Below are 26,971 nucleotides of genomic sequence, written 5' to 3'. Positions count from 1 at the left end.
CCCATGGCCAGGCAGTAGCACCCTCCTTCTCCTTCCAAAGGAGATGACTGCTTGGGAAACTCAGTCCCGATTGATGACGTGTGCTTTAGACATGGGGTTAAAAGAGTCAGCTTTTCACTTCATGTATCTTTATCTAACAAATAAACAAAACTGGTTTCTGCAGGTTTCTCCTCAGCCCTTGGGTTTTGAGGGAGGGGTGTTATTGCTCCAGCAGCCCCAACAGCAATGACAGGAGCATCAGTCTTCAACCTGCAGCTGTTTTTGTCCCTCTCATTGTCTTTGATGGTGACATCTTGTACCACTGTCCCCAGCACAGCTCTGCTCCTTCCTGTGGCAGGCTGCACCCAGGCAATGGCTTGGCACACCCCATAAGCACCCCTAAAAACCACTTTAAGGTACAGTTTTATTTCTCTTTAAGTCCTTTCTATGTATTCCAGCCAGGAATCCCGAAGGGATTGGCACAGGATTAACCCTTAAACCAGCAGCAGAATCTAGTTTCATAAAGCCACTTTCCATCAACCTCTGCATGTGTATGCAGAAACTGATAGAAGACACGGAGTGCCAGCAGTTTCCCACTGCTCCATGCCTGCCTTTCAGCCTTGCCTAACTTTGGATTTATCACCCAGAACCCCCCCTCCTGTACCTTTCAGGGCCGTGGCTCCCTGGGGTGAGTGCCTGCTGCAGGCAGAGAATGTTCACCCAGATCCAGCTTCATCTGCGGGCCCCGAGCATGCTGCACGAAAATAATTAACACACATAACAAGGAAAGGGAGGGGAGAATAAATTACATGCAAATTTAGTCAAGGAGCTTCACAGAACTAATTAAATTGGATAGGAAGGCTGACAGTACAGCAGCCACAGAGACTTTTCCCCCTTCTGCTCACTGGAAAGTCTTGCTTAGATGGGCTTAATATAGCCTGGTGCAGAGCAGCTAGCTATAGGTTTGAGGTTTGGACTTAAAAGCCACGTTTATCACGGACAAAACTCATGTACATGAAGCTTATTTAATTTGTGTGTATGGGGAGATGATTTAAAACAGTTAAAAACAGAAGGCACAGAAGGTGCCTGCATACCTCTATTAGCAAAAGCCAGTCATAGCTGGTAGCACAGATGGAAAAAAACCTCTAATAAGAGATTGCCACCACATAGGAAGGGCTGCAAATACCCAGTGGCAATTGTCTTTGTAAACTAAAAATGAGGGGAGAAAAAGAATAAATATTGAATATTCAGAGAACACAAAGGAAAATTTCCCCCACTTACAAAGTTTCTGAAGCCCACCCAAAAAAGCCCAGTTTTAACACAGTGGTGGGGGCAGAAGAGATCCCTTCCCAGACCCTGCTTTCACCCTGTGCCACCACACAACCTGTGTCACAGATCCACTTACGGGGGCCAGCTGGGGATTGGTGCATCCCTGCACAGCAGCTCCAGTCTGACTGTTTTGGAATCAGTGTGCTCCAAGCATACACCATGATCCTGCCTCCGGGACCTTTTTTCTGGTTAAATAGCAGTTCTTTGGAGTTCTTTCAGAGCTAATTTCAGCCTTGGCTAGGAATTATTTTAACTCCTGGAACTGAGATGATCTGCCCAGGTGCAAAGCTTGCAGGGATACATGAGCTCTGGTGTAGGGTCAGAAGATAACTGTAGCACCTGAAGGATGGTGTGAATCAACCTCTTTTCCTCACCTGCAAAAATCAAGGCAATGGCATTTTCTTACCTTGTAGAAATACTGAGAAGAGGGTGTTAATAAAGATTACGAGGTGCTCAGAGTCTGAAGCAGCAAGTACCACAAAAACACCTTTAAAAGCCTGATGTGTGACCTGCCTCTTGCATTGTGATGGGGCTATTCACAGCCAGCTTTTTAATGAAAGGGTCATTGCTGGGGGCTGAAGTTTCCTGCGCAGGCTTTGAGTTGCACACTGATGAGGATGGAGTGGCGTGCAGGTGGCTGGCTGAGCTGGGCTCACCAGTTGATAATAGTATCAATTATTGTACCAGGGGAACGTGGAAAATCTCATGTTATAGATGGAAAGCAGAGGCTGTAGATGCTGCTATTTTCACTTTCCCAAGGCCTGTGACTGTCTGACACAAAGACAGCTTCCCTGCCTTTATGTCTTCTGTAGAAAGCTTTCCCTCTGTGGCGAGTCTTCAAATTCCCATTAGTAAGTCAGATCCTGTCAAGCTTGTCTGCTCACCTCATTTCTTCCCTTCCCATTCATCCTAACCTGCAGCACTTTGGGTGCCTCCAGTGTGAGCCACAGGTGCCCAGCCATGGCTCGTTGGTTTGTTCCATACAGGGAGCCAAGGGCAGCTTTCCGAACTCCACCTGGTCATTTTCAGAACTGTGTATCCTAGAAGGAATGGGAAGGTCTTTGGGGTCAGTCTTTGTGTTATATGACATGAGAGCTGTCACCTTGCCTTTCAGTTCCTCAGTTTCCCTGACAGAAGGATGGAAAGGACATTCATGAGAACTCCTCTGCATGACCAGTGAGCACCTTCTGAGCACATCCCTAAAACAGCACCATTCAACTAAGTACCTGTCCAGGAGTGAACAAAACCAGCATTTTCACTCCTCAGCCCAGTAACCTTCTCACTGAGACAGCAAGAGAAAGTCCGTTTGAAATTTTAAATTTTATTTTAGAAATGTTTGGCACCAAGCAGAAGTCAAAGAAAGAAAGAGAAAGCTCTTCTTGGAGTTATCTCTCTTTTTTCCCATTCCTATCATCTTCTAATCAAACCAGCATGAGATATCAAGCAATTACAATGCTATTTGCTCCCTGCTGGATACAACAATTAGCCTAAGATATCTAATGAGAGGAATTAAATTCTACATGTTCTATAGCAAATAGCTTTAATTTTAATTACAAATCCCAAATACATCATCTTCAATAATGATCAGCCCATCACATCTGCTAGGGGATGATGAGGATTTGCCTTTTATATGTTTTGGATTGAAAACTAAACCAGATTCTCCCACATAAGAGCCCTAGTGGACAATGGAAATTAGGGTACAGCGGGATCAGAGCCCACAAAATCCCTACAGAATTTCCCAGAGACTTAGGCTTTTACCAGAAGGCTCTTCATCTGCAGCTGTGAGAAATGTCCTTACACATCAGATTGGAGTTTGGGGATATATTTCACTGCTGACTGGCTGTTACAACTCCCCATTTGGCCTCCATCCATGTAGTCCATTACATCTGCAACTAAAGCTCATTTTAACAATTGTCCTATGCCAGGTATCTGTCCCTGAGCACAAGGCACTCTCAGCATGCAGACAGCAGACCATTAGGAGCAGGTGAGGGCTCAGGGCAGCTCATATCCCAAGCCTCCCACCTCTACCTAGATGGGAACTGGGGGCAGTGAAAGGTGAGGAACAGCCCAGAGGCAAGTGCTGTCTGCCACATCTGTCTGTGAGCCCACCAGCCTCTGCTCAAGAGCACACAGCAGGGTCCACAAACTGTCTCCAGATGCATGCTGATGCCTTTGGATTCCCTGTCCCAGCAAATAAAAAAGTCTCTGATGGACCTTGTCCTGATCCAGTTTTCCTTTTTTCCTGAAATCTTCGCAGGTAGTTTTATTACACATTGCCTGCCTGGCAGGAACTGCCAAAAAAACCATGTCCCTTCTGAAGGGAAAATAGTACTTTTCTAAGTCATTCATACAGTTCTAAATATTTTACCTGAGAATAGTTTGGAAAAATGGATAAAGTCTCCTCCTCAAAGTTGTTTTTTTCTTCTTGGGTCACAGAAACAACTAAAAAGAAAGTAAAATGTGGATCTCTTTGGTTGAAAATCTTTTGTAATAAGATCCATGTAAATGCTTTGTTGCTCTTTGTGGTTTTGTATTTTTATTCCAATATATTTTAGTGAAATAACTTAATGAAAATAAGCTGTGTTTGGGTCACTGTAAAGATGATTTTTTTACCACATTTTGAATAGAAAAGACTGGGCTTTAATTGCTGGGGGAGATTCACCATTTCCCTCCAACTCTCCTGTTCCATGTTTGCTGAATCCCAGAGTTGTACTACAGTGGAAAAAACCCAAAGCAAATACCTCCTGCCTGACAGCTACAGAGACACCAACCCCTGGAGGAGGCTTGTGGCTCTGCCCCATCCTGCAGACATCCCTGGCTCTCATGGGCATCACTGAGCAGCCCTCTGACCCCTGATGGCTGCAAAAGGCTGAGTACCTCTGCTATTTCTTAAAGACCTTGTAATATACTGGGCGATCAGTCCATGCTCATGGCATTGTAGCTGACCTTCATTTTCATGTTATGATACCTCTCATTCCCACGGGCCTCCTAACTGCTTGCAGGGGCTGCAATTTATACCTGTCACTTACTCACAGTCACCCCTGAGAGAGCTGCTGTTGCACAGGCTTGCACTTTCAATTCCATTTGTTGCTCAGAAGCAGCAGGAAATAAGAAATAAGGGTGAATCCTGGTTTCCTTGCATCCCAACATGACCACCCACATAACACCACCAGATCTCCCTGGCTCTACCAGTGAGTTTTGCCTCTGTGACTCTGGGGCTGCCTGACCACACACAGATCTCAGACAGTGCTGCCATCTCAGAGACAGGCAACAGTAATCCATCATCCCTAATCTTTGTGCTGCACATCCACACTCCATCCACACTGATTTGTCTCCTCCAGCATCCCAGCATAACTAATAACCCCAGCATTTATAACAGCAGTATCATGCTGTGTACCCATCTCGCTCCATAATTCATACACGGTGATTTATTTGCTGAGGACACAACCAGAAAACATATTTGCTGCTTCCCTCCCCTCCTACGTGCAGTGTAACATCACTGAGGGATGAGGATACAGTGCAGGGGAACCCGAGTCAGGGAAGCATCCCCATGGCACAGCCCCAGGCCAGCTTAGCTCAGAGTCAAGAGCCAGGCAGCTTTTGGTGTCACACTGCACCCAACAACTCTGCTGGGATTTAGCATCTTCTCTCTGCATTCTGGGCAAAAGCTGGGCTGATCTGGAACTTCATACTGCAGTGATCTGCTGGCTGGGATGACAGATTATCTAAAGAACCAAAATGTCAAGAGGTAGAAATGATGTGTCTGTGGGAGCTTCAGGAAATCCTCTGGAGAGTAGTGTTGTTGAAAAGAGATTCACCAGTGTCTGAAAATCTTGCATAAAGTGTTTGCTCTGCCCATATTTTAACCTCTTCTGCCAAAGAGACTCCACAGGTCCCAGTAGCCTGTTGAGCTGTTTTGCCCTCCCTCCATTTAACACAATTACTTTTTTCATCTCATCCGGTTCTGAGTAGTGGCCATGGGCAGCAGCTAGCCACTGTTATGGATAGACCACATTTATATACATTATATACAATATGTGTATTTCATGCAGTGAAACGATTAGAACCTAATCAATTCTTCCTCTTTCCTGAGCTTTCTCTTGTCCCCTCTTTGTCCCCATTCCCCTGTGGGATGTTCACCTACAGGTTTCAGTGTGCTGGGAAACATCACCCAGCACCTCACCACAGCGATACAGGGTGACATAGAGGTACCACCACAGCCATAACTCAGGAGATGAAACACAGCAGGGCCAACTCTTGTCTTCCTCTAGCCTTTCTTGGGAATTCCTGGTTGAGGAAACCACCACAAGATCCACGTGCAAGGCTGGCTCCACAGCCAGGGGTCTGGAGTAGGATCTCTGCAGGTTCAGAGCAAGGAACTGACCCTGAATCTCCTGCATCCCCTGTCTGGGAATATCAGCTTTCACAAGGAGGGGTTGTTCCTCTGTCCTACACTTAGCAACACACACACATGCAATTTTAAAATCTGGTTCTCAGTTTAATACAGAAAATATCATAAAACCTCAACATCTCTTGCTCAAGTGGAATTTTCCTTTCAGAAATAATCCAGTTCACAGGAATGTCCCATAAAAGCACACATAAACCACGGTGCCTTTGTGCTGTAATTTGTTCCCCAAATTGCTCTGCTTTGATCATTCCTATGAGCATTGTCTGAGCATGGAGCAGGGAGTGGTTTAAGGTATAATAGCTTTACCCATCATCACCAGAAACACCCGTCTTGGGGGTCTGGCATGTTTAGATTTCTAATGATATAACTGTCTCCAGAAAGCTCTAGAGGTTTGCTGGCTCCCAGGCCTTAAGGTTATGACAGTGATGTATGGAAAATCTATTGCTGAAGAAGTAAAGGGTTTTAACATTTATTCTGTCATCCAAAACATACAGGTAATGACTGAGTCAAAGTGGGGTTACAGATAGTGAAGTGGGCAAAAAAAAAAAAAAGAAAGAACGAGTAAATATATTCTATAATTCTTAATTCTAAAGGAAAAATTTTGGATTTACAAATACTTGCGAGCATGTCTTTTTACATGTATGGCTTTGAACATCTTGGAAATGACAAGTTTTATACTGTGATTTTCATGGTGATGTCTAAAAAAAATAAGAAAATTTTCCCAGAGGCAATTGCACTGTCTCCTGTATAACTTTTTCAATAAAGTAGATAAAATAATATTCATTTTTAAGGCAATTACTTTCCTAAAACATCCATTTTTAGAGCACCTATTTTCACATATTTTTATAATAAAAAAACCAATGTAAACAGTTTCACAGACTTCTCTGTGAAGAAGTTCAATTGATATGTGTTCACGGAAAGCTGCTACCACCATTTCCCCAACCTTCCTGCTTTTTTTCTGATTAGACTATAAATTCTTGGGATAAAAGACTGTCTCTCAGTGTGGGAACTCCCAGAGGCAGGGACTCTCTGGGTGCCTGTGCACTGCCCAGCACAATAATATGCAACTCTGACAGAGTCCAGCTATGTATTAGACCTTCTAGCAATCACAGAAAAAGAAATATAATTCCACTTCATGGACTTAATGTGGACTATTTAACATTTGCTTGCATATGATTTGGAAGATAACCCCTGAATGGTAAAAAGGGACAGATAGCTTCAAAAAATTGCCCTGGACCTACTGACCTTGGCAAAGTGGTCAGTGGAAAAAAATGTCCATGTCTTCATTCAAGGAGATGAAAAGACTCCTGAGGCATTTGGCCACCAAGCAGCCAGGAATGGGAAAGTGCTTGGCAGCTGGCTCCAGAGAAATTCAGCCTCTGTCCTGCTGGAAGTTTGTCCAAATCAAAGCATTGATGATGCTGGCTTTAGCAAATGAGTGAATGGCAGACTACAAAGGCGTTTCTGACATCTACATGGTACAACTCCCTGTTCCCAATAAGATCCTGGGAGCATAGAGAGGATGTTGTTGTTACCTGATGCAGTTCCACAACATCTTTACCAAAATATTCACACAAACATAAGAAGGTCTTTGAGCTTAGTGTGTTAAGTTTTGAAGTTTCACCTCTGAGTTTTTTGTATCCCTGCCTGTACACTTGTACACAGATAAACACTTTTCCCTCTCTTTCTATACAACCTAGCAAAGTCAAACAGGTTGTGCATCCCTGCAAAACAGGCAGTTGCTGTAGGCAAGATACCTGCATGTAAGTATTGTCCAGGAATGGTCTTTATACATCTCTTTTTATGCAGCATTGATAAATGTGGCCTGCTTAATATGGCTAAGATGAATGAGGCAATAATTTCTGGACAAGACACCAGACAGGCAGACTGCTTTGATTTACAAGGCTATGTTAATAAATACCAGTGGCGTGTTTTGTTCTTCAGGTTGCTGGGTGTGAGTCTCTGCTTCTGGGCTGGTGTCAGTGCAAGGCTGTGAATTCACCTGCTGCTGCTGAGTTATGAGCAGGGAAGTACTGCAGGGCTGGAAGGAAAACAGGATGAGAGCAGTTACCTGAGCCATGCTGCAGGTGCAATTTTTGCCATGTGAGGTCGGTGCTGCAATTTGTGGTATCAGAAAATTACAGGGACTTCACGGCGTCTCCAGGCTGGGAAACATTCAAATACCCAGTGTTTCGGCAGGGCAACATTTCTTCTGCATGCTGTGTTTTCTCTTTCCTAAGGAGGAACTTTTGTTGGTGTGGAGATTGCTGGATTTTAGTTATGTCCAGCAGAGGTTAAGTTCTCCAGGACCTTCCCCCCACTGTGAAGTACTGGGAGCAGTGAGTCCAAGGGTTTGTGACACTCAAAGAGAGCTGTGTCCAGCACAACCCCCAGAAGCAAATGAGGACTGGTCTCATGTCTCTGAGCAGGAGAGAAACTCTGACCTTACAAATTATATCAGGTGCCAAAGTAGAGTGACATCAGCATTTGTCCTCTCACACAAACGAGAATGTGATTCCTGAGTCTCCAGGGTGGTGTTTTTGTAATCCAAATCCTAGTAGTTATCCTACTTTTCTTCCTTCAGGCAGCTTTTAGTGCTTGGGGACCTTTAGAAGAGCTTATCAGTCAATGCTACTCTATGTCCATAAAATATAAGTAAATTAATATTGGGTCAGAAAAGACATGGTGGGAATGCTGCACATAATGAGAATACAAACAGATTCCAATCCTTGCAAATTTTAGAAAAAGATCCCAGCTAGAAGAATTTTGAAAGGAAAACAGACAAAACAAAACAAAACCACACCCCCTAAAAAAAAATACCAGAAAAATGCCCCACCAATCGTAATTTGATTGACTTGTCATTATTTTTAGTCCCTGAATTTTTATATCATATGCCAGTCACAAACTTTTGGCTTTGAATTTGTGTCATAAAATTGCATTTTGGGATGGGTGGGAGACAGTAACATGAGAGAACAGGCTGTGAGTGTGACTCTCCTCCTACTCTTTTCTCCTTGCACATGGTGTCAGCAAAACATTTCTACACAACTGCTGTTATGAGTTTACAGAGCCAAAACTACAGGAACAGAACTAAAATGCCTGAAGACCAGATGCACACCAAAATTCCTGTGGCATCATTGCACCAGTTCATAATTTGCAGAGAAAAATATGGACTGATTTTTATTTCTGTGTGCTCTTTGTGGCTGCACTTTGCCCCCTTTTTAAGCTACAGCCTTATTTCCTTTCAGCCCTTCAAATTCTTTTCATGGCCTCCATTTCTGTATCATTGATGTGCAGTGGGTGTTAGTGCCATTTATTGGAAACATCAACCTTTCACTTCTGCTTCAGTAAAGCTGACTGGGAATAGGAAACTGTGAATATTGTTTTGGTCATAAAAACCCAGAAGTTGAAGAGGGTGCTAAGCCACCTGGCATTTGTGGGTTTCTGCTCACAGGTGCTTCTCTCATGTGGCTGGAAAAAAGAAGATCTATTTTATGTTGCTGTCCTTGATGTAGTAAGTATGGATTTATCTTGGGGAAAAAATTCATCCAAGTGGCTTCCCCTAGAAAAAAAATTACATACCTCTACCACTCTGTCTGTGAATGGCAGCTTGCCCAAGATATTTACCTTGCCTCTGGCTTTAGCTGAGGCTCAGAGTACTCTGACAAGCCAGTACTCTGCTACTGGACCTGATGTGGAGCATTTCTACCTTTGTATTTCCAAAGGAATTTCATGTAGGCTGAGTTTGTAGAGCTTAAGCCTGAAAAGGGCTGTCAAAACCTGTCACTCTTATCCCCTGTCTCACCTCAGTTTATTTTCCACCAGATGTTACTTAGGGATTTATTCCCAGTTCTTTAGCAGTGGTAGACAACCCAGCCTGGAGTTTTGTGCCTGTCTGCTTCACACGGCTCAGGAAAGCAAAGCAGTCTTCCAGGTAGGAGTGTAAGGAAATTCTTTCAGGAATTGTTGTCCATTTACAGAAGGAACTGGAACAAGGGCCAAGCAACCTACCTGTCACCTGAAGTGACAGAGGGGATGTCCTGGACATGAATATTTCCATTTTTTCCCCAAATCCCCAGACTGCATAAAATTTGTCATCATTTCCAAATAAATATGCTTATTCTCAGCCTTTGAAATACAACCAAATGCATGACATATACCAGGATTTACTTTTTTGCATCCTGGAAAGTAATCCACAGTTTCAGTCCAGACAAAATCTCTGCCATCACAGTCAGAGCCTTGTTCACAGGCAGAGCCTTAGCTGAACCCCACTGAAATAGAGCATGTTGGGAATCCTGTTCTGCTCCCAGCCAGCACAGCAGAGAGGGACTAAACTCTGGAAAAGGTGCTTGTACCTAAGGCACAAGCCCCCAGACTTGCACCAAATGCAATTTAATTACAGGTTAAAATTTTCTGTGGTCTTTGGGAGTCTGAAGTGTTATGAGCACGCACAGGATCAATGCTGGCATATTTTCACTTTCCCAGACAGGAGTGACAGTAACTCAGTGCCAGTGAAGGGCAGTCAGTGAGTCTGGGATGGGGGAGTGCAGGACAATGCCACGGTAGGAACAGGCTGGCAAAGGTGCCTGTTTACTTCAGTTTGCCAAGCACAATTTGTCAAGGTAATTGCTCATCCCAGCCCCAAAAGTGAGTAAAGCTGTCAAGACTGTGATAACCATGTGTTTCCATGAAAACATGCCAGTGGCCAAAATTCCCCCTCCTTCCCTCTTTCTCCCTCTTCTGCCTCTCTCTGCCCTCTCTCACACTCTACATATTGAGGTGTATAATGACTTAGTACACCCTAAAAATCTCCTGTGCACCAGCAAATGCCCAGAAATTATTTCTATGCAAACTCCTTGTGAGGGCAAGCTCAAAGTAACTCAGTTTATTTCAGCAGCCACAATGTATTGCAAGGAGTAGTTTTTCAACTTAAATGCACACTGGAAATTATTTTTTTTTCTTCATTTTTCAAACCTGTTAATCTAACTGCTGCTCCCCTGCTCCCCAACTGGGAGAAGCACAGAGCAGTTCCTCCCTGGTTGCCCCATGCATGCCATTCCTCATTCTGTAACCTCTAATTACATCCTACCTAGACCAAATCTTCTCTGACCTGTAGCATCCTAATCTGTGCAGCCATTCCTTCCCCACACATCTGGGCATCTGTGCTGCCTTCTTCCAGCCCTTCTCTCTCCTTTTGGAGACAAGCAGAGCCAAAATGCACACAGTACTCAGCATGTAGCTGCATATCACCCAGTTCTTTTTTCTTCCTTATAATTTCTAGCTGGTAGTTTGTTTATTTGATGATGATAATCTGATTATTGTATCCTAGCATTTCTGGAGAGCGAAGATGTTGGGGTAAGGGGTGCAACGAAGCACCTTGGCATTGCTATCAGGTATGTGAGCCTTGGCAGTGGTTGGGGCAGACGCGGAAATATTCTGTGAAACTCAGGGAGCTAAACTGATTTTCAGCCAGAATGTAGTTAGCAAAGTCACCAAGCAGGAAAACAGACTGACCAGGGCTCGACTGGAATATGGGATCAAGCAGCAACTAGAAATTGGTAGGGAGTTGCAAACCTATCAGAAGAAAGGAAAGAACCCTTCAAAGCCAAGAACAAAGCAGGGCTGTCGGGAGCACAGCGATGAGTTAATTGAAGCGTCGCTCCGCTCTCCTCCTCTCTGGCTGTGGGAGCACCTGCTATCACTTAGAGACAGCTCTCACTGTCACTTTCTCCTTTGGTTCACGTGCACTTGTTCATCCTTTGAGCTTTAATCTTTTGCTATTGATTTCCACCCTGTTAGCTGAAATATTGTCCTCCTCTTTGAGGAAGGCAATCGCCCAGACCACACTATTGCAAATAATACGTACTTGGGAAAACAATGATTGAATTCCCGTATTATCCGCTGAAGCAAAAAAACTCTACCCTGCCTAAAAGAAAATGCTCTGCAGAGATAAGATCATAGAAATTCATCAAACTGGCTTCAGGGGTTTGTGTGTATGCATGTGTTGTCTTTTTTTTTTTTTCTTTTTTTTTTTAATTTGCACCGCCCTGGAGAGATGCTGAGATTAAAATGCATTATCCTTAGATAGCCAATGCAGTGAGTTCTGTCACTCAGAATTCAGACTATAATTCACTCTCTGGAAATTGCAGATCCACCCTGAGATAAATTTCAGCTAGAGTGCAAAAGAGCCCACTACAGTTTTACATGCATATTTAGTTTGTATCTATGTATATACAAATCTTCTGATAAACTGCCATAAATCTGCTACCATATGTTTCAATGATTCAAAAGAGAACTGTGTGAACATAAGGGGTTTTATTCCTCCCTCAAAATGTCACATCAGAAATAAAATGCATTCATGTCTTATCTGTTGATCTGTGGAACTTTAAAGCCCATCAATTTATTTTATTATTATTATTTCACTAAAACATGGCACATTTGATAGCAGAAACTACTGTTAAATATGATTGCCTCAGATTCAATATCTAAGTCTATAGCTAAAAGTACTTCAGTAAAGTTAGGCCCAGATTTTTGAGACAATGTTCCCTTTTTTTGGGACAAGGTTCCCTTTTTTTGGGACAGCTGTACTATTAGTTCAGTGTTCTCCAGATTTCCATGCTGGGACATGTAGGATTTCCCTCTTCTTCATGCCATTTCCTGGCTTTTCTTTTGTAATTATGTAGTACAAGTGGCTCTTAAAACTTTCTACAAGGGTATTATATCCATAACAAGAGCAATTCCATTTTAGTAGCAATTCAGATATAATGGAAAGACATATTAAATTGGAGGTGATGTTACAATAAAAATCATGCCATTATAAAAACAATAGAGCATTAAAACCAGTATTATAACAGAAATATTTTAATAAAGGCACTAAATAAACCAAACAAAAGAAAACCAGGGATGAAACAGGGACAATAAGAGTTTTTTATTGCCATGCTGATTTTGCTTTGTTTTAATGTATTGATGGAATATTTCATTGCAACAGCTCCATAATTTTATCATAAATGTAAGCCATAAAGCATGCTTCTTGCAGGCAGTGTAATTATTTAATTTCCTTTCCAACGGTAGGAAAGGGCATGTGCAGTACATGGAAAAAGCAGAATGAATTATGGACTGGATGGAAATCCCTTCCTGCTATGCAGGAGTCTGTATTTTCTACATTTCCTCTACCAGAGGAGATGTAGAGGGAATAGGGAGAGCTGGGCCGCAAGGACCTGCCTGGGAGAGTGTGTGGCATGAAGAAAACTGCTGGCAGCATGGTCAGGAATCCCCACAGTGTGCCAAAAAAAAAAAAAAAAAAAAAAAAATTGTGGGTAAAAAAATCCCTTCTGGAGAGAAGTAAATGATTCATAACGTCTGCTGAGTTCCACAAAGATGGAGCAATGAAATGTGATTTAATGTCGTGTTAAAAAACTTTTAAAAATATATTAAACAGCTCACCTTTACCTCTTTTTACCTTTTACCTGAGTAAAGCCCCCTCCTCTTTTACAGAAGAGTGTAGAGAAAACTCCTGGTGTGAGATTTGCACACAGAGCTTTTATCCAGAATGTGCTCAGTGTGAGAGAGATGGGGTAAGAGTGGGGAGAGAAGAATTTTTCAATTTACTTTCATAACCTTACCAACGGTTTCTTTTAAAATTTTGTAAATGCAATTGAACCACAGAGCACAAATGGGGAGATTTCTACCTCAGTTTTGGGGCTCTGCTCCTGGGAATCCCAGCAAAGGTGAGGCTCTGGGAATTTGAGCTTGAAGGAAATTTTTCTGGCTCTTTGGTAGCCTCTGAAGCGCTGTGAGCCCAAACTCCCATATCCCCAGTTGGACTCTATTGCCCTTATCACCTTCTTTACCCCTTTCCAGACAACCACAGATTCGTTAACAGCACTGCTAAGTTGGCTTAAATGAAGTCTTTATGGTGTGGAAAATCATGGAAGTCATGTGTTCACATGTAGTGGTTTTCAGTTCTGAGTAATGAGTTCTTCTTTATTTATTTAATAAACAATGGAAATATAAGCAATTATCAATGAGTCTGACCGTGGGGATGGCAGCCCTTGTGATAAGCTTTATTTTTAATGAACTTCATTCTACTCCAAACCCAAAATTTTTTTCTTCAGAATATATTGTAGGAGATTCTGGTTCTTTAAAAGCTCGGAGAGACTAAGAAGCCACTGAAATCCGTAATTGAAATGCAAATGGGAAGCCCCTGGCACACCAAATCAATTTTTCTCTTAATAAGAGACGGAAATAGAATGTGACATGGAAAGGTCCTGATGCTCTGCATAAAGACAAAGCTTTCTAAGTGGTCTGGTGCAAAAGCGAAATTCCTGTTTGCTGTAGTCACACTTTTAAACCATTCTATTATTGAGCGATGATGTGACACAATTAAGAGGCTGCTGTTTGGTTACAGGAGCCATTTTCTTCAAGGTGCAAATCTTCCTTAAGACCATACAACAAGCATTTCCAAGCTGACATCTGCAGTGTCTGGCCCAAGTTCACTGCAGGAGCAGTGTCAGCTCTGTGTCTCATTGCCCTGGTTTTGCCCTGGTACTGGGATACCTGGAGCAGAGATAACCTCCTTGTGCCCAGCTCGTTATCAATGCCCAACTCGCAGGATCGTGTTTCAGTGTTTGATCCAAAGATCACAGAAGTTAATGGAAAGATTCACCTTGACTTCTGTCCATAATTAGGGTGGAGGAGAGCAGAGAGGATTGACTTTTTAGGAACTGAATGATTCATGTGATCAATAAATAGATTGAGTTAAACCATAGTCAAACCAGGTATTGTGCTGAAGAGTTTTAAAGGAAACTTAACTTTCTGTACAAACCTTCTACAGATGGAAATTTTGGTCCAGAAACAGGGTGTTTTTAATGTTTTATTTCCTTTTCAAAAACCATTCTCTCCTGTTTTATTTGAACTAACTTAACTGAAACTAATCAACCATAATTTCATTCAGAGCACAAGCACAAAGTAAGGTAGTGATACAGATTTTCTCATGCCTCCAATCAGAATAAAGATGATTCAATTCCTAAAAATTAAGAAAACAATCATTACAAAAACAAAGAAATCTTTTTTTGATTACAAAAGTGCTTTCTGCTGGATCAATGTAAGAATGAGGAGGATTAGGAGGGTGAGAGTTCTGGCAATAAAGATTATATGTGGTCAGAGCAGGGTCAGGGGAACCATTGTGATGTTTGAAACCTGTCATGGGGTCAGCCCAGCAAAGCCTTCCCAATTTCTATCCTCTGCCACTAATTCTGCTCAGGTCAGATGTGGTGCTCATCCCCCATGCACCCCAATGCCCCCTTTGCCTGAAGTACAAAGCCTTTTCTCTCAGCTCTCCATCAAAACTCACCTTGAGTGGCAGGAAGGAAGCAGTGCTGGAATGCACTTCACACATCTTTATGTCTGAAAAATAATAAAAACTCCATACAGGGCCATTTAAGATTCTGAGAGCTGGATGGTGTGTGTGACCTTGATGTACAAAATGCCATCTTCACTTTTCCATTTTCCTCCCTTAGCAGAGAATAATTACATTAGTGGGAGATTTCAATCCAAGAGCAAGCTGCTCCACTGACACAAACAGGAATATTCTGGTGATTGATTTCAGTGGCTTTTAGATCACACTTGAGAGTCCTAACCCTGCACAATGCTGGAACACTGTCCCCTGGGGTTACCTCAGGGTGCACTTCCCATGAGGACTCTGGGAAGCTCCACAGTCTCACAAAGGGTTGCAAGGTGTTGCAGAGGAAGGTGTGACAGCAACACTGAGAGCCACATGCCTGAGCCAGGCAAACACTGGCATGGTTTTCAGATTGCTGTACATACTGCTGCTGTGCTCATTTGTCCTTACCAGGACAAAGGGTCATAGCTTTTGAACTGACAGATTTGATATTAGGAAGAAATTCTTTACTCAGGGAGTGGTGAGGCAGCAGAACAGGTTGCTCAGAGAGGCTGTGGAATCCTTCCATCCCTGGAAGTGTTCCCAGGTCACACTGGATGGGGCTTTGAACAAGCTGGTGTGGCGGAAGGTGTCCCTGCCCATGGTCAGAGGGGTTGGAACTGAGTGATCCCTCAGGTCCCTTCCACCCCAAGCATTCTATGACTCCATAATCAGCATAAAGTGAAATCCTGGCTGTAATCCTGAATCCTGCAAGGTGAGTCTGCTTTTATCCATGTGTGATTGTGCCTTTTCTCACTGCACAGACATGTTTTAACTCTGCCATTTGTTTCATTCCCCATACAGCACAGAAAAAAAAGTCTTTATTTATTGGTCTTGCCTCATACTGATTTGTTAATTATAAGGTTTAGCTGCTGTATTATGTAAATTCATATAAATTGTGTAAAAAGGATTTGAGAAGAAAAGAGGAAAGAAGGGAATGAAAATGCCATTGTTTCAAACCTGCTGCATTTTCAATATGAGCAGTATTTTACCTGGTAAATGACTGTCTATTATGGACTGTGCTGCATAAGTTTTTCTCCTCCTAGTACCCGTTCAACAAATTAAATACCTTGCTGTGGGTTAAATGCAATGTCAGATCATGCTGTCTCTCAAGAGAAATATATAAATGGGCGGTTATTTCACAGGAAAAAAATGATTCACATTCCCAGGCCATTAGGGAAATACCAGCAGAAGTTATATGGTGTTAAAAATATAGGAGCTGGGTTTGCAAGGCAGTGTTCAATCACTGTAGCCTTGAACAGCAGGTTAAAGTCAGGGAGGGCAGTAAATCCAGCCATGGCTCTTTAACCAGTAGAGCCAGAAGCATGGATCTTGTGCCAAAAAAAATAATTTAAAGGGGAGGAAAGTAATTTCCAAAGCTTATTCAGAGATAAATAGGAAAAAAACTGACTAGATGTAGAGGTTCCAGCCCTCATGAGGTTGACAGGTATGGAGGTAGCTCTGAACAGGCTCTGGCATCTGGATGTGAGGCAGGACCCAGGCACAGTGCTGAGCACGCTGGCCATCAGTCAGCACAGCATCCTGTCATGGCTCTGGCTCCACACACCTGCACGATCCCGGGCAGGCAGCCCAGGGGAGAGAGGATTCTTGAACGAGTAAGTGGCTTCCATCCCCAAATCAGTGCTGAGCTGAAGTGTAGGAGTTAGCAGCATCAAGGATTCTTCCTCTGTGAATAAAACCTCTAAGCTGAGAAAAAGAAGATCACAGGGAGAAAGAAGAGTAAAGCAAAATGGAGCCCATTGGAACAGCTGACCCACACACATTCCTGAGTCCTTTGCTGTAGGCAAAGCTTTAAGTTAGCACTTTCTCTGGGTTTTGTGTGAGGATTTGCACCTTCCTGTCATATACAGCACAACACTGCTGAGTTTTGTTAAAATAAAAGACCATTTATCTTGGCTGATCTTAAATTTCAGAACAAAAATTCACCCTTGTTCCCATTCACATTTCAGATACTCCTTCAAGAGGATGTACAGCTTGGGGATAAATACAAGAGAGGAATAAAAGAGTATTTACCCATAAAGAGCAAATGTAAAAATAAACACACAAGAAAAGGGGGTGGATAGCTGCTTTCCTGTCACTGGATTTTGTATTTAACCACCTTGGAAGATTATCCTGTCCAAGTCCCCTGATCAGAGGTCACTCAGTGACAGCAGGGTGCTCAGGGCCATCTACAGTCAGGTCTTCAAAACCTCCAAGGATGGAGACTGTGCAGCCTCTCTGTTCCAAAGTTTGACCACTCTCTTAGGAGCCCAGTCCTGGAAAGTACCTCCAGAATTACCACATCTGGTTCCTGCATCATGTAAGATCCCTCTCTTTTCAGATGGTACAAATCCAGTTTGGCTCTGTACAACTCTATTTTTATTACCAAGCTGTTCCATTTTTCTGATGGCAAGAAATCCTCCTGCCATTTCCAAGTCAAGTGTATTTGTAGACCATTTGCTCCTGAGCCACCACTTCTGCTAGTTCCTCCCAGGTGATGATCATAATTTATCAACATAATCCTTGACCATAAAGGTCTAAAGTTTTTGTTTGTAATTAATTCAACATTTTTTCAGGTCTCCTTTTATTCAAGTGGTGGTTGGTGGTTTTCTTCAGTTTTCTTTTTTAAATGAAATATTTCCCTTTTGCTCCTCGCAGACACATGTCTGCTGGAAGTCTGAAGTATTTTGGAAGTATTCAGACTCTGCAGCAAGTCTGAATACAGGTGCTAAGTATGAATGAAGGCCTTTAAGGGGGAAAAAAAAGCCTATTTATTAAGCTAAACCTCATCAAAAGAAGCAAGCTCAGTTCTAGTTTCATAAGCAAATACACAGAGAAGATAATTCTTTCTCAGGCAATACCCTGCAAACGTGCAGCTGGAAGCAGTGCTCACTGAACACAGACACAAAGCCAGGCTGCAGTAGCTGTCAAACACCAGCAAGGGGAGATGAGGCTGCTCCAAAGCACTTTCCTACCACTTTCCAACCACTGACAAGGTCAGGGTTTGTTTGCTTGTTTTCCTCTCCAAAAAGAAAGCCTCTGGTTTGCACACAGACTCATTCTTGCACAGGCATTTGACAACAGTTTAATTGTAGCTAATAAACAGTGAGAGTTAAGTTTTGTTTCCTGTATTTCTGGGTTCCCAAGTCTCTCTCTAAATGGAAAGCTCATGCTGGGAGGGTGACACTCAGATAATGTCTCCCCAGATATCCCCAGCACCCCATACATGTACAGAGGAGAGCTGCTGTTACTCCTGCATGCTGGAAATGTTCCTAGTGCACACCGTGAGACAGTGGGTCACATATCTCAAATCCTTCCCCTGAGATGATGCAGGGCCTTGGGGCAGGTGTACAGCCACACACAGCAGTGCAGGGCTGTGCCACCCTGTGCCACTGTCCTTCCACAGAAGCAGCTCCACTGGACACCCATGGGGACAGAGCAGCCCCAGCCCCAGCCCCTGGCCCCACACCTCCGCAGCCTGGCCAGAGAAGAGCAGCAGTTCCAAGATCCCTTCCCTCACCAGTGCAAAGCCCAGTCCCTCATGCACCTGAGTATGTGAAAGAGACAAGCACAGGCAAAAAATGCCTTGTGAAACCTTTGTAACTTGTAATGGCTTCCTTGGGTCCAGCACCGCCAAAGATGTGACCGAGCTGTGTCACGCTCTGTGCTGTGGCTGCACACTGCTGAGCAAACCAGGTGAAAAAAGACATCACCTGCTCCTACTGCATCTTCTCATCATTTCTGACTGACATGAAGGCACAGAGGCCAGAACCTCTCCCTGGTTCAGCTAGTCACAATGCACACTTCTCTGTGGCATCCAACTGATACCACAGAACAAGCACAACAGGATTGTGACCCTTGTGTAGAGTTTATTCTGCAATAGATGACAAAGTCCTTCAGTATTTTCACCTTCACTGGTTGCATATAATATCACACAGGCCACAGAGGGGCCTGAATGCCTTGAGGACAGCCACACAGGAGGCTGGAAGCAGCACAAGTTCTTTAACACAGACCCTCAACTTTTATGCACTAATGAAAGGATCCATTTTTGGATCAATCCTTTATATCAGAGTTGCACTGTAAAAATATTGAACTCCTGGTCAGCTTCCACAGTCTTCATTGTTTGATCAGCACTGATTGTGTGCATTATTACAAGACAAAAAAAAAATCAATCAGTCAATGCTGTATCTTTCTTCCCTTTTTCACAATGGTATCACTTCATCTCCCCCCAGTGCTTTCAGATGTCTCATAACAACAGCCTGTGAGCATCTCATAATCTTTAACATGTCTTACAACAGGCCAGTGAGATGTGACAATATTATTATCCCCACTAGAAGACCAAGCACAAGAAACGAAGTTTTTTATTTACCAAAGCCATTTAAAACCATTAAACCCTGACAGCTAATTCCCAGAGATGACAAATAAAACACCATCAGCAAAGGGACATCAGTGGGACTTACTTTCTCAAGTGGAAGTCAGGGATCTGAGCAATGTGTAGCTGTAGATGGACACAATTTCTCCAGGCCTCAGCATGAAGTCTCTGTGGGAGCCAACACTCAGCCCAATGTCAGGCTCCAGGTCAGTGTCTTGTCCACCAAACCATCTTCAGAAGGCAGGGTTAGCAAAATGCTCCAGTGTGGAGGAGAGGGGATATGGAGCTTACTTTACTGCTGGAGACACCCAGAACTGGAGCAGTACAAATATTGACAGTGATCTTAATCAAAGACTGATGATCTATTTTTGCCCAGTTAACATTTTTGCTTGTGTGAAATTCTGGGGAAACTCGGGAAATTTCAGGATTGTCAGCATTTGTCACCATTATTTTAAAGAGTCTCTTCCCATTCTTCCCAGAGCCATACATTGCCATTCTGAACTTGCCACGTTCCCACCTTGCCACTCTTCTGAGACCATGTGTTTTTAAATATGGAGCAATGCCCAGGCTGAGCACCAGGGGAGGGGGGCACATGGGACAGGGAGCAGGTTCAGTGGGTCAAACCTGAAACAGGAGTCCAGCTCCTCATTCCTATAAATGAAAGGCAGCAGAGTGCCCATCTAATGGGACACCAGAGCTACCTTAACCCCTAGGCAGGAGCTGCTGTCATGGTTTGCATACAGTGGCGTGGCAGAGTAGCTGGGTGTCCATCTCAATTATTTGTCTGGCATCCATTGTAACAGTAACTGAGAAGCCTCATGATCTTTCATGTATTTGTCCATATATCAGCCAGGTTCAGATGTTTAATTATGCCCTGTTTAACGGGAAGGAACACCAAGGATAAAAGATATTGAGAGTATGTCCCCAGCAACCAATTCAATACCCAAGAAAGTTTGAATTTTCTAAATCAGACACTTATAACTATAATTTCAGGGGTGGAGGATTTTATTTACTGAAAACCTACCCAGTACTCCAGGTGGAAAATACATTAAGATTTATGCTTGGATGTAATGCCAGTAATGCGAGAAGCATGGAAATATCTTAGTTGGATAGATGTTGGAAGAGTCTCCTTTCCAGCAGGCATGTGATTACTACAGCCTGTTCTGCTACAGCCACCAAACCAGATTAAATCTATTTACACATCCCTAATCCACCTCTGGCTGAAGGGAGACGGTAGCTTGCCCAAGACAGAAGTAAAATTTTCAACATATTGGAGAATAGTTATCAAAGCTTCCAAAATACCTGGACATCTCCTGCACCTCAGCAGAACTAGACAAACTCCTATCCATTTCCAGCTAGAGATGAGAAGTCCAAAACTCTTGTGTCAGATGTTTTGAATTCTCCTTGCTGAATGAAGGCTGATTTTTAGTGATTAAGTATTTACTAGATATCCCATTGAGATCTCAAATCTGGCCTGAACATTTCCCTTGAAGCTAACCTTGAATGTCACAAAAATACTTAGGTCTCCTTGATCGAGTGATATTGTTTAAGGTGATAAAATGTGAGCAAAAAAATTAATGGGCTGCTTGGTTACATGAATATTCCTCCCTGAAGTATTATGGTGACATTTCTTCTCTTAATGCCTCAGTGATTTTGTTGAAGTTGCTGAATATTGTCTTATGTATTAATTAGAGATTTGAGGGGGGAAAAAGAAATGTTAAAAAAATAAATCAATTTCCTATCCAGGCCTTTCTGCAGCAACCTTACCTGCTGTCTGAGGACTCTACAATATGCTGAGGAAAAAACATTTTGAGGGAACCTCTGGTTAAAATACAGGCAGCACTCCAGTAGGTTTCTAATAGCTCTGTGAGGAACATAACAAATGATAAATAGGTATAGCAAAGTTCTGGATGTATTTTCCAAGACCAGAGCTAATAAATTCTGCACACATAAGATACAAGCAGTTCACCAAGTTGGTGCATGTATAGAATCCAACACTAATTAACTCAGTGTGTGTGTTGTGTGTGTGTTTGTGTGTGTGAACTTTGAATTGCTGAAAAAACATGTGTTGTTAATTTAATAAATCTTCATTAATGTGGCAAGTAGCAGTGACCACCACAAGAACAATTACAAATTGACCCTTTTCTAATCCTCATAATCCTGCACTGGAGAGATGCACCTAATTGGGCTCATTAAAAGTAAACATTGATTGCCAGGACCACTGGGATCCTTAAAGGGGCTGTGAAGTTGTGAATAATCCCTGCATTCCTGATCTCCAGAGCAGCAGACACTGTTTGTTGCTTTTGGTCCACAAAAACTGCTGGCAGCAAGTAGTGCACAAGGCAGCAAAGAAGGCTGTGGGGCTACATTTACAGGTGAAAAGCCATAAATAGGGAACATTACCATGCTTAGGTCACTTTAACCTCAAGGTGACTGCTGGGGGATGCAGACCACAAAAAAAAAAATGTGGAAATAAGGGAATTAGGGACCTCTGAACCGTGATTTATTATTTTTAAGACTTTGGGGCTGTTTCACCAACATTTTATGTTTTGTAAGTCATTAGCAACTGCAAAATGAGTGTAGGAAAACGGGCAAATCAATAGTGTATTACATAGGCATCAGTAATTACATAGCAGTGGGGAATTGGATCTTGGGACTTTTCAATTATTTTCTGTTGCAAATGATGTACAGGCACCTTTTGGGAAATCATGTTTTGGCCAAACACTACATATTTGCTCAGTGTGAGTCAATGTTATGGAGGTAATCAAATAATATGAATCTTTCTGGGCTTAAAAAGTCTATCAATCTCTAAGCCTCCATTTCTGAGTCAAAGCCAGAAAAAAATGTCATTGGCTTATTACACAGCCTGAACGTCATCTGGCTGAAAAACTCATGTCGTTGTGAGTGTTCAGATATAGCCCTGGACATCCAATTCAATGCACACTTTTCAGTGTGTAGTTTGCCTGCTTTTAAAGTCAGTCTCCAACTCTTTCTTCCATAGAACATATAAACTTAATTAGTCATTCTGTATTCCAGAGCTACACAGATATATGTGCACTTCAATGACATCTAAAAAAACCTACTGCACATCAGAGGCACTCTGGTAGCAGCTTAAAATAAGTGTTCCTAATTTGCAAAAAAAGGACAGTAGTGTGACCTAGTGTGGATCTCTCAGAGCAGCATCCAGTAGCAGAGTGACATTTTACACGGGTAGATAGTGATAGGACTAGGGGAGATAATTTTAAGCTAAAAGAGAAGAGATTTAGGTTATATGCTAGAAAGAAGTCCTTACTGTGAGGGTGGTGAGGCCATGGCACAGGTTGCCCTGAGAAGATTTGGCTGCTCCATCCTTGGAAATGTTCAAGATCAGGCTAGCTGGGGCTTTGAGCAAGCTGGTCTGGGTAGAAGGTGTCTCTGCCCGTGGCAAGGGGTTGGAACCAGAGGGTCTTTAAAGCCCCTTACGACCCACACTATTCTTGATTCTGTGATAAATTGAATCCCACCCATTTGCCATGATCACTGTGAGCACACGCAAGCTCCAGTTTACTCTGGACCTGCTGATGTGCAGTCACTTGCTCAACAGCCAGAGTTGCATGGCTTGTCTGAGCCCTTTGCATTATCTACTGCCCTTAGTTTCCTGCACCAAAAATCTCATGGGTGGCTAGGAGCCACAGGAGGCTGTCCCAGTTTGTCCCACTGCTGCTTATGCTGGTGTCACACAGATTCACAAAGCCCAGATGCAGAGAATTCTCCTGCAGGGATGTAGCAGCTCTGCCTCCTCCAGGACACCAGGCAAATGCTTTTGAGCAGACTGAGGTGAAAACATGGGAGGCACTTCATGTTTCATTGGAGCTTGACTGCAGAAAGAAGTGGAAGTGTCAAAAAGGATTAGTGTGTCAGTGGTTAAAATGGTTGTGGCATGAAGGAACTGCCAAAACCAAAATAACAAGAAAGTGTCTCTGAAGGCACTCCTGATGCATGGCTTTGACAGATGTGCAGCTCCTCGCTAACAACCAGTGGAGAGCAGGCTCCTCTGCAACAACCTCTCTGGCCTGGGACCAGGAGGAGATTTGGGATGGATCCTGCAGGCATTTTATTCAAAACCAGCTGATTTGGTCAGATCAGAGACATTTCTGCTACTGCACCATTGCAAACAAATGGGGCTGAGCATATGAACACAAAACACATCCTTTGCAGTTTTAGACTTTAGCAGGACCCAGGTGTGGTGGGTATCAGTGATTCTGTGGCCTTCAGCATGAGAATCCAGACTATCCCACAGCTGGAGTGTCTGCACTCTCGCTGGAATACATCTGGACAGTCAAAGACTGCAAGTTTGGACACTTTTGCTGGGAGCTCACAGAGACCCACCACAGGCACTTGCAAGAGCTCAGTATTCTTTGACTCCTTTAGCTGATGAAGGAGAAGGAAGGTTTTTATTCAGAAGACACCCTCAATTCAATTCACCCTCTGAATTCAACCCTTTCCTTCCATGCTTACATGGGAAGTACCAGAAAAAGAAATTTCCAGTCTGAGCATGCAGCAATACTCATCTATTCCTGCTCCCTCCAGTTCACCACCCTCACAGGAATTCTACTTCCATCCAGCATCAGCTTTGACCCAGATTTACCTCTTTTTACTCCCTAGTCTAAGAGCTGTGGAACCATGAGCTGTGTTGAAATGGGCTTCTCTGTATCTCTGCTGCATGTCTGGTGTCTGCCATGCATCCTGCTCTTGTTTTCCATATTTTTACCTGCCTGGCAGGCAGGCTCTGAACCACTCACCAAGAATGTGATAACCTTGAATGCCAGCTGGGATAACTTAGACAGCACTGAGGCAAGCATTTTGGGGGAATTGGAAGATGAAATAGTACCTCCCCCCAAAAAAACACAAAAAGATAAATGCAGCTTGCTATTATATAACTTCTGTTTCTGCCTGATTTTTTTAGAGCTGTTTTTCCCAGCAAAAATAGAGTGAAACCACGATGTTAGATGTGCAGCATAACCTGTGTAGTGCTCAAACTCCCTGCTGCTTCATATTTATTAATTGAGAAATCCTTGGGCAAATTGCCACTCAAGCCTCAGTGTTGATAAATTCAGGAGTTGCTGGCACTCCAGCAGCATGCAAAGAAGCTGAACAGGACTGATTACAGTGTGCAGCTCTATCTGCAGAAGGTTGATTATATGGTTTGCTTCCTAATTAAATGTCTAAGCATCCGTTTACTGAGGAAAGTGAAATTGAGGAATTGTCATTTACAGCAGCCTTGTGTGGAATAAGAGAGCCAGTGTGAAAATTCCTGGACCACAAAGACACTGTATTGGCCAAGCCCACTCCAAAAAGCAGGCTGGAGCACAAATGCAGTTTTGCATAATGAACATATCCTTGTCACTCACAAGAGCGAGATGAAATTGGATGTGGAAGAAGCAGTAAAATCAGCTTCTGTCTCAGCTTCTGGTATGGGCTGGGATGGAGCTGTGCTCGTGAGCAAGAGTTGCCACAGCATCATTGTCTGCTGGCACATCACAGGGGCTGCCCAGAATGCAGCAGAGGGACTTTCTGAAATGATGCCTCAGGGGATAAAAATCTCAGTTTCAGATATTACTCCTGAAGGATGGCGTGCAAGAGGCTCACTGCTCAGAGGAGGAGAGGCAAGGAGGAGGGAGGGAGGGCAAACGTCTTCAGCAATGTCTTTTCTCTTGTTCCCTCAGTACTTTGTCACTCCCCCTTGATGCTGAATCAGACATTTACAAGCATACCCAAACATAGAAATTACCATATGGGCTCAGCAGGATATCAGGGAATGATTTCCCTCTTCACAACTACACATTAGGTCTCATCCTGATCTTTAGCATTTAACAGCATTATTTTTAATGTTAATAATTATAAATTAAAGTAAAATGGTGCTGCAGTTTTTTTTTTTGTGGAGTACTTGTGGAAGCTAAAGGATGTTGCCATGAGAATAAATTACTATAAATTAGCCATCAATAACTTTAAATATGATGATTAGAACACAGGAAAGTCTGAAAAGGGTTTCTGAAGGACTCTGGGCACTGAGAATTGCTACATTGTGTGATGTCTACCACATCTAGAAATGGAATTGTATGATATGATTACCTGTAATAGGGGACTGGATTTAATGCCTACTGCATCTTTTTTCTTCTCAGTCAGCATTTAGGAAGTCTCCAAATTCATTTCTTCATTGTTGATTTTAAGGACTGTCATTTTGAGGTAATACAATCTCCATTAATGATGTCAATATCTTCTCTGGTCAAACAATGCCAGGGGAAAAAAGGTCACCAAAATGTTTGAGGACCAGAAGTAAAACAAGCTTTTACTTCTTTTTATTTCACTTGGGTGAACTCCTGCCTTGTTATTGCTGTTGCTACTTTTCAGCTCAGCTCAGCCTGATATAGTTGATGGAAAAAGTGTGAGTAAACACTTAGTAGAAAGAAAGGAAAGGCTGAACAGGACAACATCACCAGTGGTGATCCCAAAAATTATTATTCTGCTTTATGATCTTATTCAAGTTCATGCTTGGACAATTTGGGCCAAACCAGCACCTTTCATTGCATTTAACACAGCTAATTCCATTTGGAGTTCAGGCCAGGTGAGGATCTACAGAGCTGCTTCTCAAAAATCCACCTCTTACATCAAACGCATGACCTAACCTCCATTTTCCTTACAGCCCTTTGGTAGAAAAAAAGCCATCAGATAAACAAAGCCCATCGTTACAGCAGATGGTATTTGCAAAAATTAAGAGAATATTATAAGCACTAAATGATTAGGAAAAGGCAGAATCAATACATGGGAAATGCACAGAGGTTAGCTGCAAATTTAGAGGTGAGAAGAAAACAATTCACTTCAGAGATGAAAAGAAATTCCAAAAATAAGCAAATTGCATGGTACTGGACTATTAAATATTTTACTCTACCAAGAACCCAAAGTAAGTAATACTGGGGGCTGACTATATCTGGCTTTCTGTAAAAAAAAAGCATATGGTTTAAAGGAAACCATAGTCACATAAAGTTGGCAAGTTTAGGTAAAAAAAAGAAAGCAGATACAATAGAGACTGAAGAGCAAGTTTCTCTAAGAATGAGTAGAGGCACAGAAGCACAAATGGTTCAGTAATTCCCAAGGAGCTGGTTGGAGCTGATTGTGCTATTTAAGCTATGTGTCTTGTAGGTTACTAATGTGAGCAACAGTCTGCCTGCTGCATTTTAAATTACCAGCCACTGCCAGCCCATTGTTTTATGTGATTCCCCCTCTGAATAGATATATTTATTCATAAATAGCTGGCTGTTTAGTGAGTCTCCCTCTGCTTTGTGGAACTCACTAAACCATATATTTCCTCAGTCAATTTGCACAAAACAATCCCTGTATGAGCTGCTGTGAGCTCCATTCAGCGAGCCAATAGTGGGTCACTATTTAGATTAGATTTTAGGAAGGAGTT

This window comes from Anomalospiza imberbis, chromosome 6, assembly GCF_031753505.1.
Source record: "Anomalospiza imberbis isolate Cuckoo-Finch-1a 21T00152 chromosome 6, ASM3175350v1, whole genome shotgun sequence".
Lineage (NCBI taxonomy): Eukaryota > Metazoa > Chordata > Aves > Passeriformes > Viduidae > Anomalospiza > Anomalospiza imberbis.
This window is presented reverse-complemented; position numbering follows the sequence as displayed.